Source organism: Salarias fasciatus, unplaced genomic scaffold (assembly GCF_902148845.1).
Source record: "Salarias fasciatus unplaced genomic scaffold, fSalaFa1.1, whole genome shotgun sequence".
NCBI lineage: Eukaryota > Metazoa > Chordata > Actinopteri > Blenniiformes > Blenniidae > Salarias > Salarias fasciatus.
The window spans coordinates 72,405-84,838 of record NW_021941373.1 but is presented as its reverse complement, the minus strand read 5'-3'; the positions used below and the strand labels follow the sequence as shown (position 1 = coordinate 84,838).

General features: G+C 41.4%; 1 long non-coding RNA gene across 1 annotated transcript; it reads right to left on the bottom strand.

The window, feature by feature from the left end:
* Positions 1–4,587: 4,587 nt before the first annotated feature.
* Positions 4,588–5,199, bottom strand: LOC115384930 (uncharacterized). Its single transcript, XR_003931010.1, has 3 exons — positions 5,140–5,199; positions 4,774–5,064; positions 4,588–4,641 (listed from the first exon to the last, which is right to left on the bottom strand). It is a non-coding gene; the product is annotated as an uncharacterized LOC115384930 (long non-coding RNA).
* Positions 5,200–12,434: the final 7,235 nt, after the last annotated feature.

The following is a 12,434-nucleotide window of genomic DNA, read 5'->3' as shown; positions in this document are numbered from 1 at the left end:
TCAAGAGCAACTTGCACCGTAAAAAAAAACAAAAAACCTCCATCTGTGCATGACCAGATGTGTCTGTGACATTATCTACATGGCCACTAGGAGGCGCTTGGTTTGAACCCTAACTCTTGGTGATCATTTGGGGCATGACTTAAGGAGCACTGTGGTGGTTTTCTCAGGAGGACAGTCTCTTAAAATCAGCTCCCGTCTCTCCTGTACTGACACATGAAGAGGTTCAGTAATGGAACCACTGCTGAATATCTGACAAGCTGAACCATGAAGTTCATCCACAAGCAGTGACCATGAATCAAAAACCACTGAACAGACTCTGGAGGACTCCTGGGACAGTAGGGTTACCTGGAAAGACCATGACAGCTTTATAATAAACACACTGACTAATATGTGTGTCAATAGAACGCTACACTGCCACAAAGGATTGAACTAATTCAGATTGACAGTTAAAACTGTGTTTTCATGAAGACACACTCAAGATAAAACACAAAGTCAGAACTGGTGAAGATAATGGTAATTAATAAACCTTTCCAGACAGTTGATGGAGAAACAAGGTGAAAAACAGGCAGGGAGCTGCTGGAATAATGAAAGGATGACGGTGGTTTCTTCTTTCAGAGAGTTATCAATACAGCCCAGAAAATCATGGGCTGCTCTCTGCCCAGTCTGGAGGACATCGCCTGCTCTCGCCACCTCAGCAGAGCTGACAACATTATCAAGGACTCTTCCCACCAAGGCCACCACCTTTTTGACCTGCTGCCCTCCAGGCAGACGCTACAGGTCCCACAAAACAAAGACGAACAGGCTCAGAGACAGTTTCTTCCCCAGAGCCATCGCCACCTTCAATAAGCACAAAAAACTGTGAACCCCCCAAAAATGCTCCTCAACCTGTGCAATACTCGGGTTTACTACTACTCACTCAACTGTGAATAAACCTGTGCAATACTTAAACCACTTTCCTGTTTATAGAAAATCTTTTTATTCTTATTCTTGCACAAATGTCGCTGCTCACCCTATTGTTTTTTTAAATTATTTTTTTAATTTTATATACTTAAATTATTCTTAGATATTTAGCCATAGAGAGCCACATCTAATTTCGTTGTTTCACAATGTTCAGTTTGTTGTATACAATGACAATAAATACTATTCTATTCTATTCTATTCTATTCTATTCTATTCTATTCTATCTCATATGCATCATTTAAGAAAGACATTTTCAGATACTTGAAGTTGAAAAGCGACATATCCTCTAAATTCAAACAGATCATGTGTCTGCCACCTCAAACTAAACTTGAGGAAACAATAAACACAAACGAAGGAAGAGGTCAGTGCTCCCAATGCTGTAATGTTTTCATGGATTACTGCCCTGATTCAACATCAGATCAATGAAAAGCCTGGAGAATGGACCTTCAATAAGACAATGATGCGACATATTGGTGTCGTGTGCCGTAGTGTGGGTTGTACTGGAGGCTCAGGGCCGAAGAAACGTCTCTCACTTCTGAAGAAGAAACCTGATTCCAAGAACCTTCTTTGGTCTCACTCAGAGAAGTAACACCACTCCACTGGAGGTTTGAAATTTTCACAGGATCTTTATTCACTCAAAGGATTACAGGTTATAATTCAAAATTGGTAAAAAGGTAAAATAGCAATAAATGAAGAAATGGAGAACTGTGGAGGATGCAAAGCAGCTGGCACAAGATCGCAAGCACTGGAAAAATCTGGTCGACTCACCGCACTGGGACGGGATACCCTGACCCTCGCTGGAACCTCAACTCTTACATGTCTCAAATTTAAGACGTGTTATTTGAATATGGTGAATTCAGGTGAGTGGTTTTTAGATTTTTCTGCTCATAATAATCTGTTTTTAGTCTGAATTTAGTGTCTGGCTGACATCTACCTTGGAGGTATACTTTCTGCAGATTTCAGGAAACTTTCAAAGATCTTTTCTCTGCCAATTCAGAAAGGGAAAATTGACAGCATATCACCCAAAGAGCTCGGGGGGGGGGGGGGGGGGGGGGGGGGGGGGGGGGGGGGGCGTCTCTGAGTGAGAGCAAGCACCACCCACCGGAAAACAGGGTCTACTGATACAGTCCGGTCCCATGGACACATCCTGTGATGCTGTGCACCTTTTTCGTTACCAAGGAAACCAACCACAGCCTCAGGTCTCAAAAAAAAAAAAAAAAAAAAGAGAGAAAAAGAGAGGAAAAGAAAACACATGCACACAGCGCACATCAGATACACATGTGAGTCCTTCAGGCCCAGATCCAACCACTCAGGATGAAATACAAACTGGTCCGGTTCCATACGGTTCAACTCCTGCTGCAAACCACATCCTGCCTCACCTTGGTGCTGAAAAAGCTAATAAGCTGGATTACAATCACAAAAATATCTCCTCAGTTAAACACAGTCAGCCTGAGTGGAGCAGATGATAATATATGATTAGATGAGCATCCATGATATGACTTAAAAACATAAATGAAAACGGAGTCAAAAGTGTAAAAAGGGAGATTAAAAAAGGACATCCACCGTGGTCCAGTATATGGCAAAACAACACTTTTTTTTCACCACAGTTCACAAAAGGAAAAGGAACCTTGTTCCACTGTCTGTAGGAACGTGATCAGATTCATCATTTCTGGAAAAAGCTCATAAAAAGCATCTTGTCTTCACAGCAGGAAGGTTCAGAGGACCGACTTCATTCCTCCACTGCACTCCGCTCAGCGTCCGCCCGGTCTGCCGGTCTGCCCCCTGCTGGCCTGCAGAGACATGACGACACAGGAGTGAGGAGAGTCTGGCTCCACCCAGAGCTCCAGAGCATCAGCAGAGAGGAGAACACAGTGGCGACTGCTGTAAGACTGCAAGGGAAGCTCAACTTCCCCTAAAATGTCAAAAAATAAGTGGTCCAATATTTACTGTTGTGTGAACATTTCACTGACTAAATATGCGCTACAACACGTTCATCTTTCGTTCAGAATCAGCTACGTATCTCAGGTAGTTGACTCGGCTTTTTTCTCACTCCTCCTCGCAGCGGCACGGCGCTTTAAACAGCCGGATGCTGAGCGTCCATGCGGAAGCCAGAGTGGGTTGTTCTGCTGCAGTGAAACTGGACGCTCATTGGATAAAAAGCTGGGCTGGTCCCGCCCACGGACGTTCAGCGTCTCTGGGGGTCTATGGAGCAGTGTGCTGGCCTGGACGCTGAGCTTCTGCGTGGTGATTGGATGATCTGTGTGAAGCTTGATTGACAGCGAAATGAGCAAATCAGCGGTCTTGAAGTAAAAAAAATGCACCAAAGTGCTTCTGAAGTTTTTCATTCTGTTGTTCTGAGTTGATTCGGAGGCTTTGCTGATCCCTGGAGACTTTGTGTTTGTGAAAAACGACTAGCGTTGTGTTTGGAGACTCGTTTAGGTCACTCTGTGGTTTCTGTCCTCGACTAGCAGCTGTGGAGCTTCTCCCCTTCTCTCACACAGCTCCAGCCTCCAGCAGCTCCAGCTGCTCGCTAGCTGCACACAGCGGCAGACAATGTGAATGTTGTGGACCGGATTTTGGCGAAGCCATTTGATAGTCTTCCTTACGAAGAGAAAATTGGTGTTAAACTGCATAACAGATCAACTCCTAAGACTGAGCTGGTGCCGAAAGGTGGGGAAAAGTAACAGGTCCTTTCAGCTGTCCTGGTCTGACCAGGTGAGCTGCTGACTGGAAGCGCTGTCACCAATAAAATGTACTGCTGGCCATGCCTCTGGATGAAACTATCTCAGGGAGGTGTTGTCTGGTCACAAGTGGGCTTTGAGGATCTGTCTAACTTTGACAGGGCATACAAAAGGCATGGAAGCTAAAAGAATTTACATACAAAAAACAGATTACACATATTACAATGTATGCTGAAAATGAGCTTCCCCTCTTTGGAAGACCAGCAGCCGCCACTGGGAGAACAGTACCTTAAAGTACAGCCACAGCGCCCCCTGCACCAGCAGCAGAGACAGCGGCACCACCACCCATCTGACGATCACAGCTGTTGGATCTGAACACACAGAGAACAATCAGCGTCTGTCTGAGGACTGCTGGGAGTGAGACCATCAGAGTCCTCCATCTGGGCTCCACCACTGCTCCATCCCTCCTGAAGGACCCAGAGACACTGAAACTGCTCCACCTGGGGAAGCTGTCCCCCCGACCCCACCTGGATAGGATATATGATGGCCTCCACCCCTACACGGTTACCTCCACCTTCCAAACAAAACTGATCTGAAACAAAACTGTAAAACCCACACATGTCCTCTGAAGGGTGGAGTAAAGGAGGAGTCAGCTTCTTCTTACCGAACACAGACAGAGACAGCAGGCGGCTCTCTGAGGAGAAGTTGTGTCCAAAAACGTGGAGGTGATAAACACAGCTGTAGTTTCCCCGGTGGGCGGGCTCTGCGGCAGGAAACAGGAAGTGTGCAGAGTGATTGACGGCCGGCTGGGTGGAGTTGGAGGAGGTTTTGGAGGAGGTGAAGGTGAGCTGGAAGGAGCCTCCTGGGTACTGTGGCTGGATGGAGCAGCTGATGGTGAAGGTGGAGCCCCAGACCACCTGGAGCCCCTGCTGCTGGGCCTCAGAGACCCCGAGCATGGAGGAGGAGGAGGACACGGAGAGGACTGGATGGAGCAGCAGGTCTGGAACACACACACACACACACACACACACACACACACACACACACACACACACACACACACACACACACACACACACACACACAGGTCATTGACTGTGGAGAGTGAGGAACACACCACTGATGAACTTACCTGAGCAGGAGAGATTACTGCTGGAGTGATACTCATAGAAAAATGAACACTTCATGAAATCAGATCCAGACTGAAAGCAGCCGTCCCAGATCATCACTGTAAGTGTGTAGTTGACTGAACGTGTCTCATCTGCAGACACGGCAGAGCCGCAGTGAAGATGTGAACAAAAAACAGCTGCTTTCTCCAAAGACCACTGTTCGATATATGTTGGTCTCCAAACTCCAGACCTTCTGATCTGCAGAGAACCTGCACAGCGACTGTTTTGTCCCACCAACCTGGTTTCAGGAAACCCTGAACGAAGAGAAGAGAGAGAGGATGGCGTGAGAGTGAAGAGAAGAGCAGTGGAAGCTGCAGCTCCTCTTCTACCTGAGCAGGTGAGTCCAGCAGCTTTACCAGGTGAGCAGCTGCTTCTAGCTGAGCCTGAGCTTCTACAGTCCAGCAGAGCAGACTCATGGCCTCCACACTGGAACTCTGGGCTCCACCTGGGAGTCTGCATGTCTCCATAGAGCGCCCCCTGCAGGACTGAAGGAGCCCCGCAGCCCAGCTCCTGACACACCACCTGTGCATCCTGCAGGTCCAGGTCTGCTTCACACACTGAGGACCAGGTCTGGTCAGACAGGTTAGTCTTCACCTGCAGTCTGCCTGAACAGCGACTGGATCCATTCAGCAGCCGCACCGAATCTGAACACCAAGGTTGGGGAGGAACGCAGTACATGTGACACAGTTACAAAAATAGGATACAAAAGCAGTGTAACTGTAATTCTTTACCATACATCAAACATTTGTAATCTCATTACAGGTATATCTGATAAAAACATGGATTACTGATCAGGATTACACTGTAAAATCAGATTATCAGATATAAACCTTTACCTTCTGAACACTTTGAGTCTATTTGGAAGTCTCTATTATCAGTGGTTCTCAAGATTTTATATATTTTTCTTTTTTGGGGGGGTCTGACTGATGCCGCCAACAGATGTGTCAAGTATTGGCAAGTGACACAAATATCTTCTTCAGATCATCAGTTGTCACCTTGCACTGGGCCAAACACTGGACAGAGCATCTCATAAATGATTCTTTGAACATCTTTCTCCCAGTTCTGATTGGAACCATGGGAGCATTGCTTGGACCAATTCTTTGGTACCGTTTGTGAACAAGTTGTACATGCACAACAATCATTCTATTTTTCATAGAGAGCAATGTTCAACTCTCATCACAATATCATGCTTGACTTCAAGATACTTCTGATGGACATCTCTCTTTCCTCTGATGTCATAGTACATCATCAGTCTTCATACATGTTATCGGTTGATGGTGGAGGAAACCCATCCAGACACAGGGAGGAACATGCTAACTCCACACAGAGAGGCCTGCACAGTCTGGGGATTGAACCCATGACCCTCTTGCTGTGAAGCAAGAGCACTAACCACTCATCCACTGTGCTGCCTGGGTAACTTTTCTTGGGGTCAAAAGTTCTAGTATTCAACATTGTTGACATGATTCTGCAAAGAAAGCATATCTGAGCAAAGGAGTGTTTCATATCTGAAATGGTCAAAACAGGAAAGTTGAACAGTTATAAACATTAAACATACTACTATATACATTCCTTAGGCACTGTTGTGTTATGTCTAGAGTCATTTTATTGAGTAGATATGCCTGCAGTGTCTGTTATTTGTCAATCTAAGCACCAAAATCATAGGAAAATCTTGACTTTCCCCAAAAACTGGGGTTGGTGCTGCATTACCTTGACTAACGTCATATGACCTTGACTTTCAACTCACTTTAAAATATCATAAATGGAATCAGCACTCCAAAAAACCCAATCAATCAATTTTTAAGTCAAAACTAAATATATTGTTGGATTGCATAATGGACTGGGTATGCGAAAAGGGCCCTTTTTGACAATATCCCAAACAAATGAAAAGAACCAACCGAAATGTCAAACTGAGACAACTTTACTTGGTTGTTTCTGTATCAGGAGTAGGGGTGGGACTCAATTAAAAAAAATTAATCTAATTAATCAGGGCCTCTGTAATTAATTAATCTCAATTAATCACATATCGATATTTGACCCGAGATCAGTGAGAACCTTTCTTTTTCTAATGGATTTTGGTATAGTGAATCAATACAGTGATACATAAGCTTAAAGGTTGTATAGAACATCTTTATTACTAACAAAAATGAATTAAAGCTAAAAAATGGCATTACTAAGCTGCAGCAGCCTTGTTTATATCATGATCAAAAAAAATAAAATAAAAATTAATCAACTCTGGAGGTTGTAAAATCAATATTACTTTAGCCAATCAATAACGAGGTAGCCCCGTTATCTATTGGTTTTCTAACGTGTCAATCAACCTCTCTACATTTTTAGCGTAACTGTCATGCTCCTACGCACTTTACGTACCCCCCTCCTGTTGTCGGCACAACACTCCCCCGTGCGCTCCACCCCACTCCCCCCATGCTAAGCTCTGCTGCCGCAATCAACACCTTTTCACCTGTAGACTTGAGACAATTTTTCTTAATCATAGCTACAACATGCTGCCATTTGGCGAAAATGTATGTTTAATCTTAAAACAAGACTTGTATGAAAAAGTCCGGAGAGTGAGAGGAGGGGGGGGGGGTTTGTTCACGTCTGCAGGCTGCAGCGCACAGACAGACCCGCTGTGAGCTCCGAGCGTGAGTCTGCTCCAGTCCTGCAGCTCCACACAAACCTCCCCGTCCTCCTCTGATCCACCCGAGAGCAGGGACGGCTCAGGGACAGGATTTGGCGCAAGTACAGGATTTTACTCATATTCGCTGTGTTTTGTGTTGTTCAAAAGGACACGTTGGTAGCTATGTGTTAGCGCTATGATGCTAAGTTGCTACATGCTACTTGCTACTTTCTACGTAAGGAGGAGGCGGTCCTCTGGAGAGAGCAGGGGAGGAGGGGGTGTAGGTCACGCATGCGCAGCATTTCAAAAAGAACTAACTGTCCCTGGATTTCTCCCTCCGTGGAAAATCCTCTATACAACCTTTAAGCAACAAAACACTGCTCATTTTTTCAGCAAGGAAGGAGGAATTCAACCAAGACAAACAAACCAATACACATTGATGAGTGCAACTTTTGATGGGCTGAGCGAGGGTCCTTGAAGCAGTTGGAGTGACGTCCTCTTCCACTCTAGCTGTATGCGAGGCTTGCGTGTTGGCCGCTGCTGCGACAGGCTTAGCATTCAGATGATACAGCAGGCTCGATGTGCTGCGATGGTATGCAAATTCTTTGCTGCATAATGTGCATAATAAAAGCTTTGGTTTATCGCGCTGCCATCCGCTGACTTTTTAAATCTAAATTTTCTGTGCACGAGACCAAGCAGTGTGCTGTCATCTGGAGCAGTGTTGCCAACTCCCCAGCAAAGAAAGTCGCTATTGGCTGTCCTAAAAGTCGCCAGAAGTCGCTAGATGAGGTCGTTACCTAATTTGCAATTTGCATGTAATTGTAATGGAAGCTGTAGGAGAGAGGAATAAAGCAAAATGTGAGTTAAAAAAAACACCCTAAATATGTTTAGAACTACAAATGAACTTTCTTCTGTTGATTCTTGGTTTGTCAGCAAGTGAGCAGTGGCGGATTTGTGCATGGTGGATTCATTTGAAGTGTGGAGGAGTGGTGTGGGTCTGCTCTCTGCTCTGACTGCAGCAGGGGGCACTGCTGAGACTGGCCGCCTGTGAGTGCTTTGGGACGGGGGAGGGGCTCACGCAGCACCGCAGCTCATTGATGACAGCAGCTGCAGAACGAGACGTCCTGTCACGTCTCCAGAGCACCAGAAAAAGTCGCTAAATGTGTTGCTATTCGCTTTTGACAAAAAAAGTCGCCAGGAGGCTTTGGAAAGTAGCCAGATTTAACGAGAAAGTCACCAAGTTGGCAACAGTGGTCGGGAGCGGTTTCGTTGTTGTGTCACAGCGAAATATGTCCGGGTGAAACTCGTCCGGTGACAAACGTTCTGCGACAATTTGCGATATTTTTTTTATCGCGTTAAAATTTCTGTAATTAATTAATCGTAACTAACGCGTTAAAGTCACAGCCTTAATCAGGAGGGTATTTGGCATATGAAACCACATGTCTTATGAGGGGGACCCAGATTAGCCCACCCCATAGCCATAGATATATAAGAGTAGAGATCATAGATATATAAAGAGCAGACATCATAGATATATAAAGAGAAGAGGCCATAGATATGTAAAGAGTAGAGGCCCATAGATATATAAAGAGTAGAGGCCATAGATATACAAGAGTAGAGGTCATAGATACAGTATATAAAGAGTAGAGGTCATAGATATCATAAGAGTAGAGGTTACAGATATATAAAGAGTAGAGTCCATAGATATATAAAGAGTAGAGGTCATAGATATATAAGAGTAGAGGTCATAGATATATAAAGAGTAGAGGTCATAGATATATAAAGAGTAGAGATCATAGATATATAAGAGTAGAGGTCATAGATATAAGAGTAGAGGTTACAGATATATAAAGAGTAGAGTCCATAAATATATATAAAGAGTAGAGTCCATAGATATATAAAGAGTAGAGGCCATAGATATATAAGAGTAGAGGTCATAGATATATAAAGAGTAGAGGTCATAGATATCATAAGAGTAGAGGTTACAGATATATAAAGAGTAGAGTCCATAGATATATAAAGAGTAGAGGTCATAGATATATAAGAGTAGAGGTAATAGATATATAAAGAGTAGAGGTCATAGATATATAAAGAGTAGAGGTCACAGATATATAAGAGTAGAGGTCATAGATATCATAAGAGCAGAGGTCATAGATATCATAAGAGCAGAGGTTACAAATATATAAAGAGTAGAGTCCATAGATATATAAAGAGTAGAGGTCATAGATATATAAGAGTAGAGGTAATAGATATATAGAGTAGAGGTCATAGATATATAAGAGTAGAGGTCATAGATATATAAAGAGTAGAGGCCATAGATATGTAAAGAGTAGAGGCCCAAAGATATATAAAGAGTAGAGGTCATAGATATATAAAGACAAGACATCATAGATATATAAAGAGTAGAGGCCATAGATATGTAAAGAGTAGAGGCCCAAAGATATATAAAGAGTAGAGGCCATAGATATATAGGGGTAGAGGTCATAGATTTATAAAGAGTAGAGGTCATAGATATCATAAGAGTAGAGGTTACAGATATATAAAGAGTAGAGTCCATAGATATATAAAGAGTAGAGGTCATAGATACAGTATATAAGAGTAGAGGTAATAGATATATAAAGAGTAGAGGTCATAGATATATAAAGAGTAGAGGTCATAGATATATGAGTAGAGGTCATAGATATATAAAGAGTAGAGGTCATAGATATCATAAGAGTAGAGGTTACAGATATAACGAGTAGAGTCCATAGATATATAAAGAGTAGAGGCCATAGATATATAAGAGTAGAGGTCATAGATACAGTATATAAAGAGTAGAGGTCATAGATATCATAAGAGTAGAGGTTACAGATATATAAAGAGTAGAGTCCATAGATATATAAAGAGTAGAGGTCATAGATATATAAGAGTAGAGATCATAGATATATAAGAGTAGAGGTCATAGATATATAAAGAGTAGAGGTCATAGATATAAGAGTAGAGGTTACAGATATATAAAGAGTAGAGTCCATAAATATATATAAAGAGTAGAGTCCATAGATATATAAAGAGTAGAGGCCATAGATATATAAGAGTAGAGGTCATAGATATATAAAGAGTAGAGGTCATAGATATCATAAGAGTAGAGGTTACAGATATATAAAGAGTAGAGTCCATAGATATATAAAGAGTAGAGGTCATAGATATATAAGAGTAGAGGTAATAGATATATAAAGAGTAGAGGTCATAGATATATAAAGAGTAGAGGTCACAGATATATAAGAGTAGAGGTCATAGATATCATAAGAGCAGAGGTCATAGATATCATAAGAGCAGAGGTTACAAATATATAACGAGTAGAGTCCATAGATATATAAAGAGTAGAGGTCATAGATATATAAGAGTAGAGGTAATAGATATATAAAGAGTAGAGGTCATAGATATATAAGAGTAGAGGTCATAGATATATAAAGAGTAGAGGCCATAGATATGTAAAGAGTAGAGGCCCAAAGATATATAAAGAGTAGAGGTCATAGATATATAAGAGTAGAGGTCATAGATATATAAAGAGCAGACATCATAGATATATAAAGAGTAGAGGCCATAGATATGTAAAGAGTAGAGGCCCAAAGATATATAAACAGTAGAGGCCCAAAGATATATAAAGAGTAGAGGCCATAGATATATAGGGGTAGAGGTCATAGATTTATAAAGAGTAGAGGTCATAGATATCATAAGAGTAGAGGTTACAGATATATAAAGAGTAGAGTCCATAGATATATAAAGAGTAGAGGTCATAGATACAGTATATAAGAGTAGAGGTAATAGATATATAAAGAGTAGAGGTCATAGATATATAAAGAGTAGAGGTCATAGATATATAAGAGTAGAGGTCATAGATATATAAAGAGTAGAGGTCATAGATATAAGAGTAGAGGTGACAGATATATAAAGAGTAGAGTCCATAGATATATAAAGAGTAGAGGCCATAGATATATAAGAGTAGAGGTAATAGATATATAAAGAGAAGAGGTCATAGATATATAAAGAGTAGAGGTCATAGATATATAAGAGTAGAGGTCATAGATATATAAAGAGTAGAGGTCATAGATATCATAAGAGTAGAGGTTACAGATATATAAAGAGTAGAGTCCATAGATATATAAAGAGTAGAGGTCATAGATATATAAGAGTAGAGGTCAAAGATATATAAAGAGCAGACATCATAGATATATAAAGAGTAGAGGCCATAGATATGTAAAGAGTAGAGGCCCAAAGATATATAAAGAGTAGAGGTCATAGATATATAAGAGTAGAGGTCATAGATATATAAAGAGCAGACATCATAGATATATAAAGAGTAGAGGCCATAGATATGTAAAGAGTAGAGGCCCAAAGATATATAAAGAGTAGAGGCCATAGATATATAAGAGTAGAGGTCATAGATTTATAAAGAGTAGAGGTCATAGATATCATAAGAGTAGAGGTTACAGATATATAAAGAGTAGAGTCCATAGATATATAAAGAGTAGAGGTCATAGATACAGTATATAAGAGTAGAGGTCATAGATATATAAAGAGTAGAGGTCATAGATATATAAAGAGTAGAGGTCATAGATATATAAGAGTAGAGGTCATAGATATAAAGAGTAGAGGTCATAGATATCATAAGAGTAGAGGTTACAGATATATAAAGAGTAGAGTCCATAGATATATAAAGAGTAGAGGCCATAGATATATAAGAGTAGAGGTCATAGATACAGTATATAAAGAGTAGAGGTCATAGATATCATAAGAGTAGAGGTTACAGATATATAAAGAGTAGAGTCCATAGATATATAAAGAGTAGAGGTCATAGATATATAAGAGTAGAGATCATAGATATATAAGAGTAGAGGTCATAGATATATAAAGAGTAGAGGTCATAGATATAAGAGTAGAGGTTACAGATATATAAAGAGTAGAGTCCATAAATATATATAAAGAGTAGAGTCCATAGATATATAAAGAGTAGAGGCCATAGATATATAA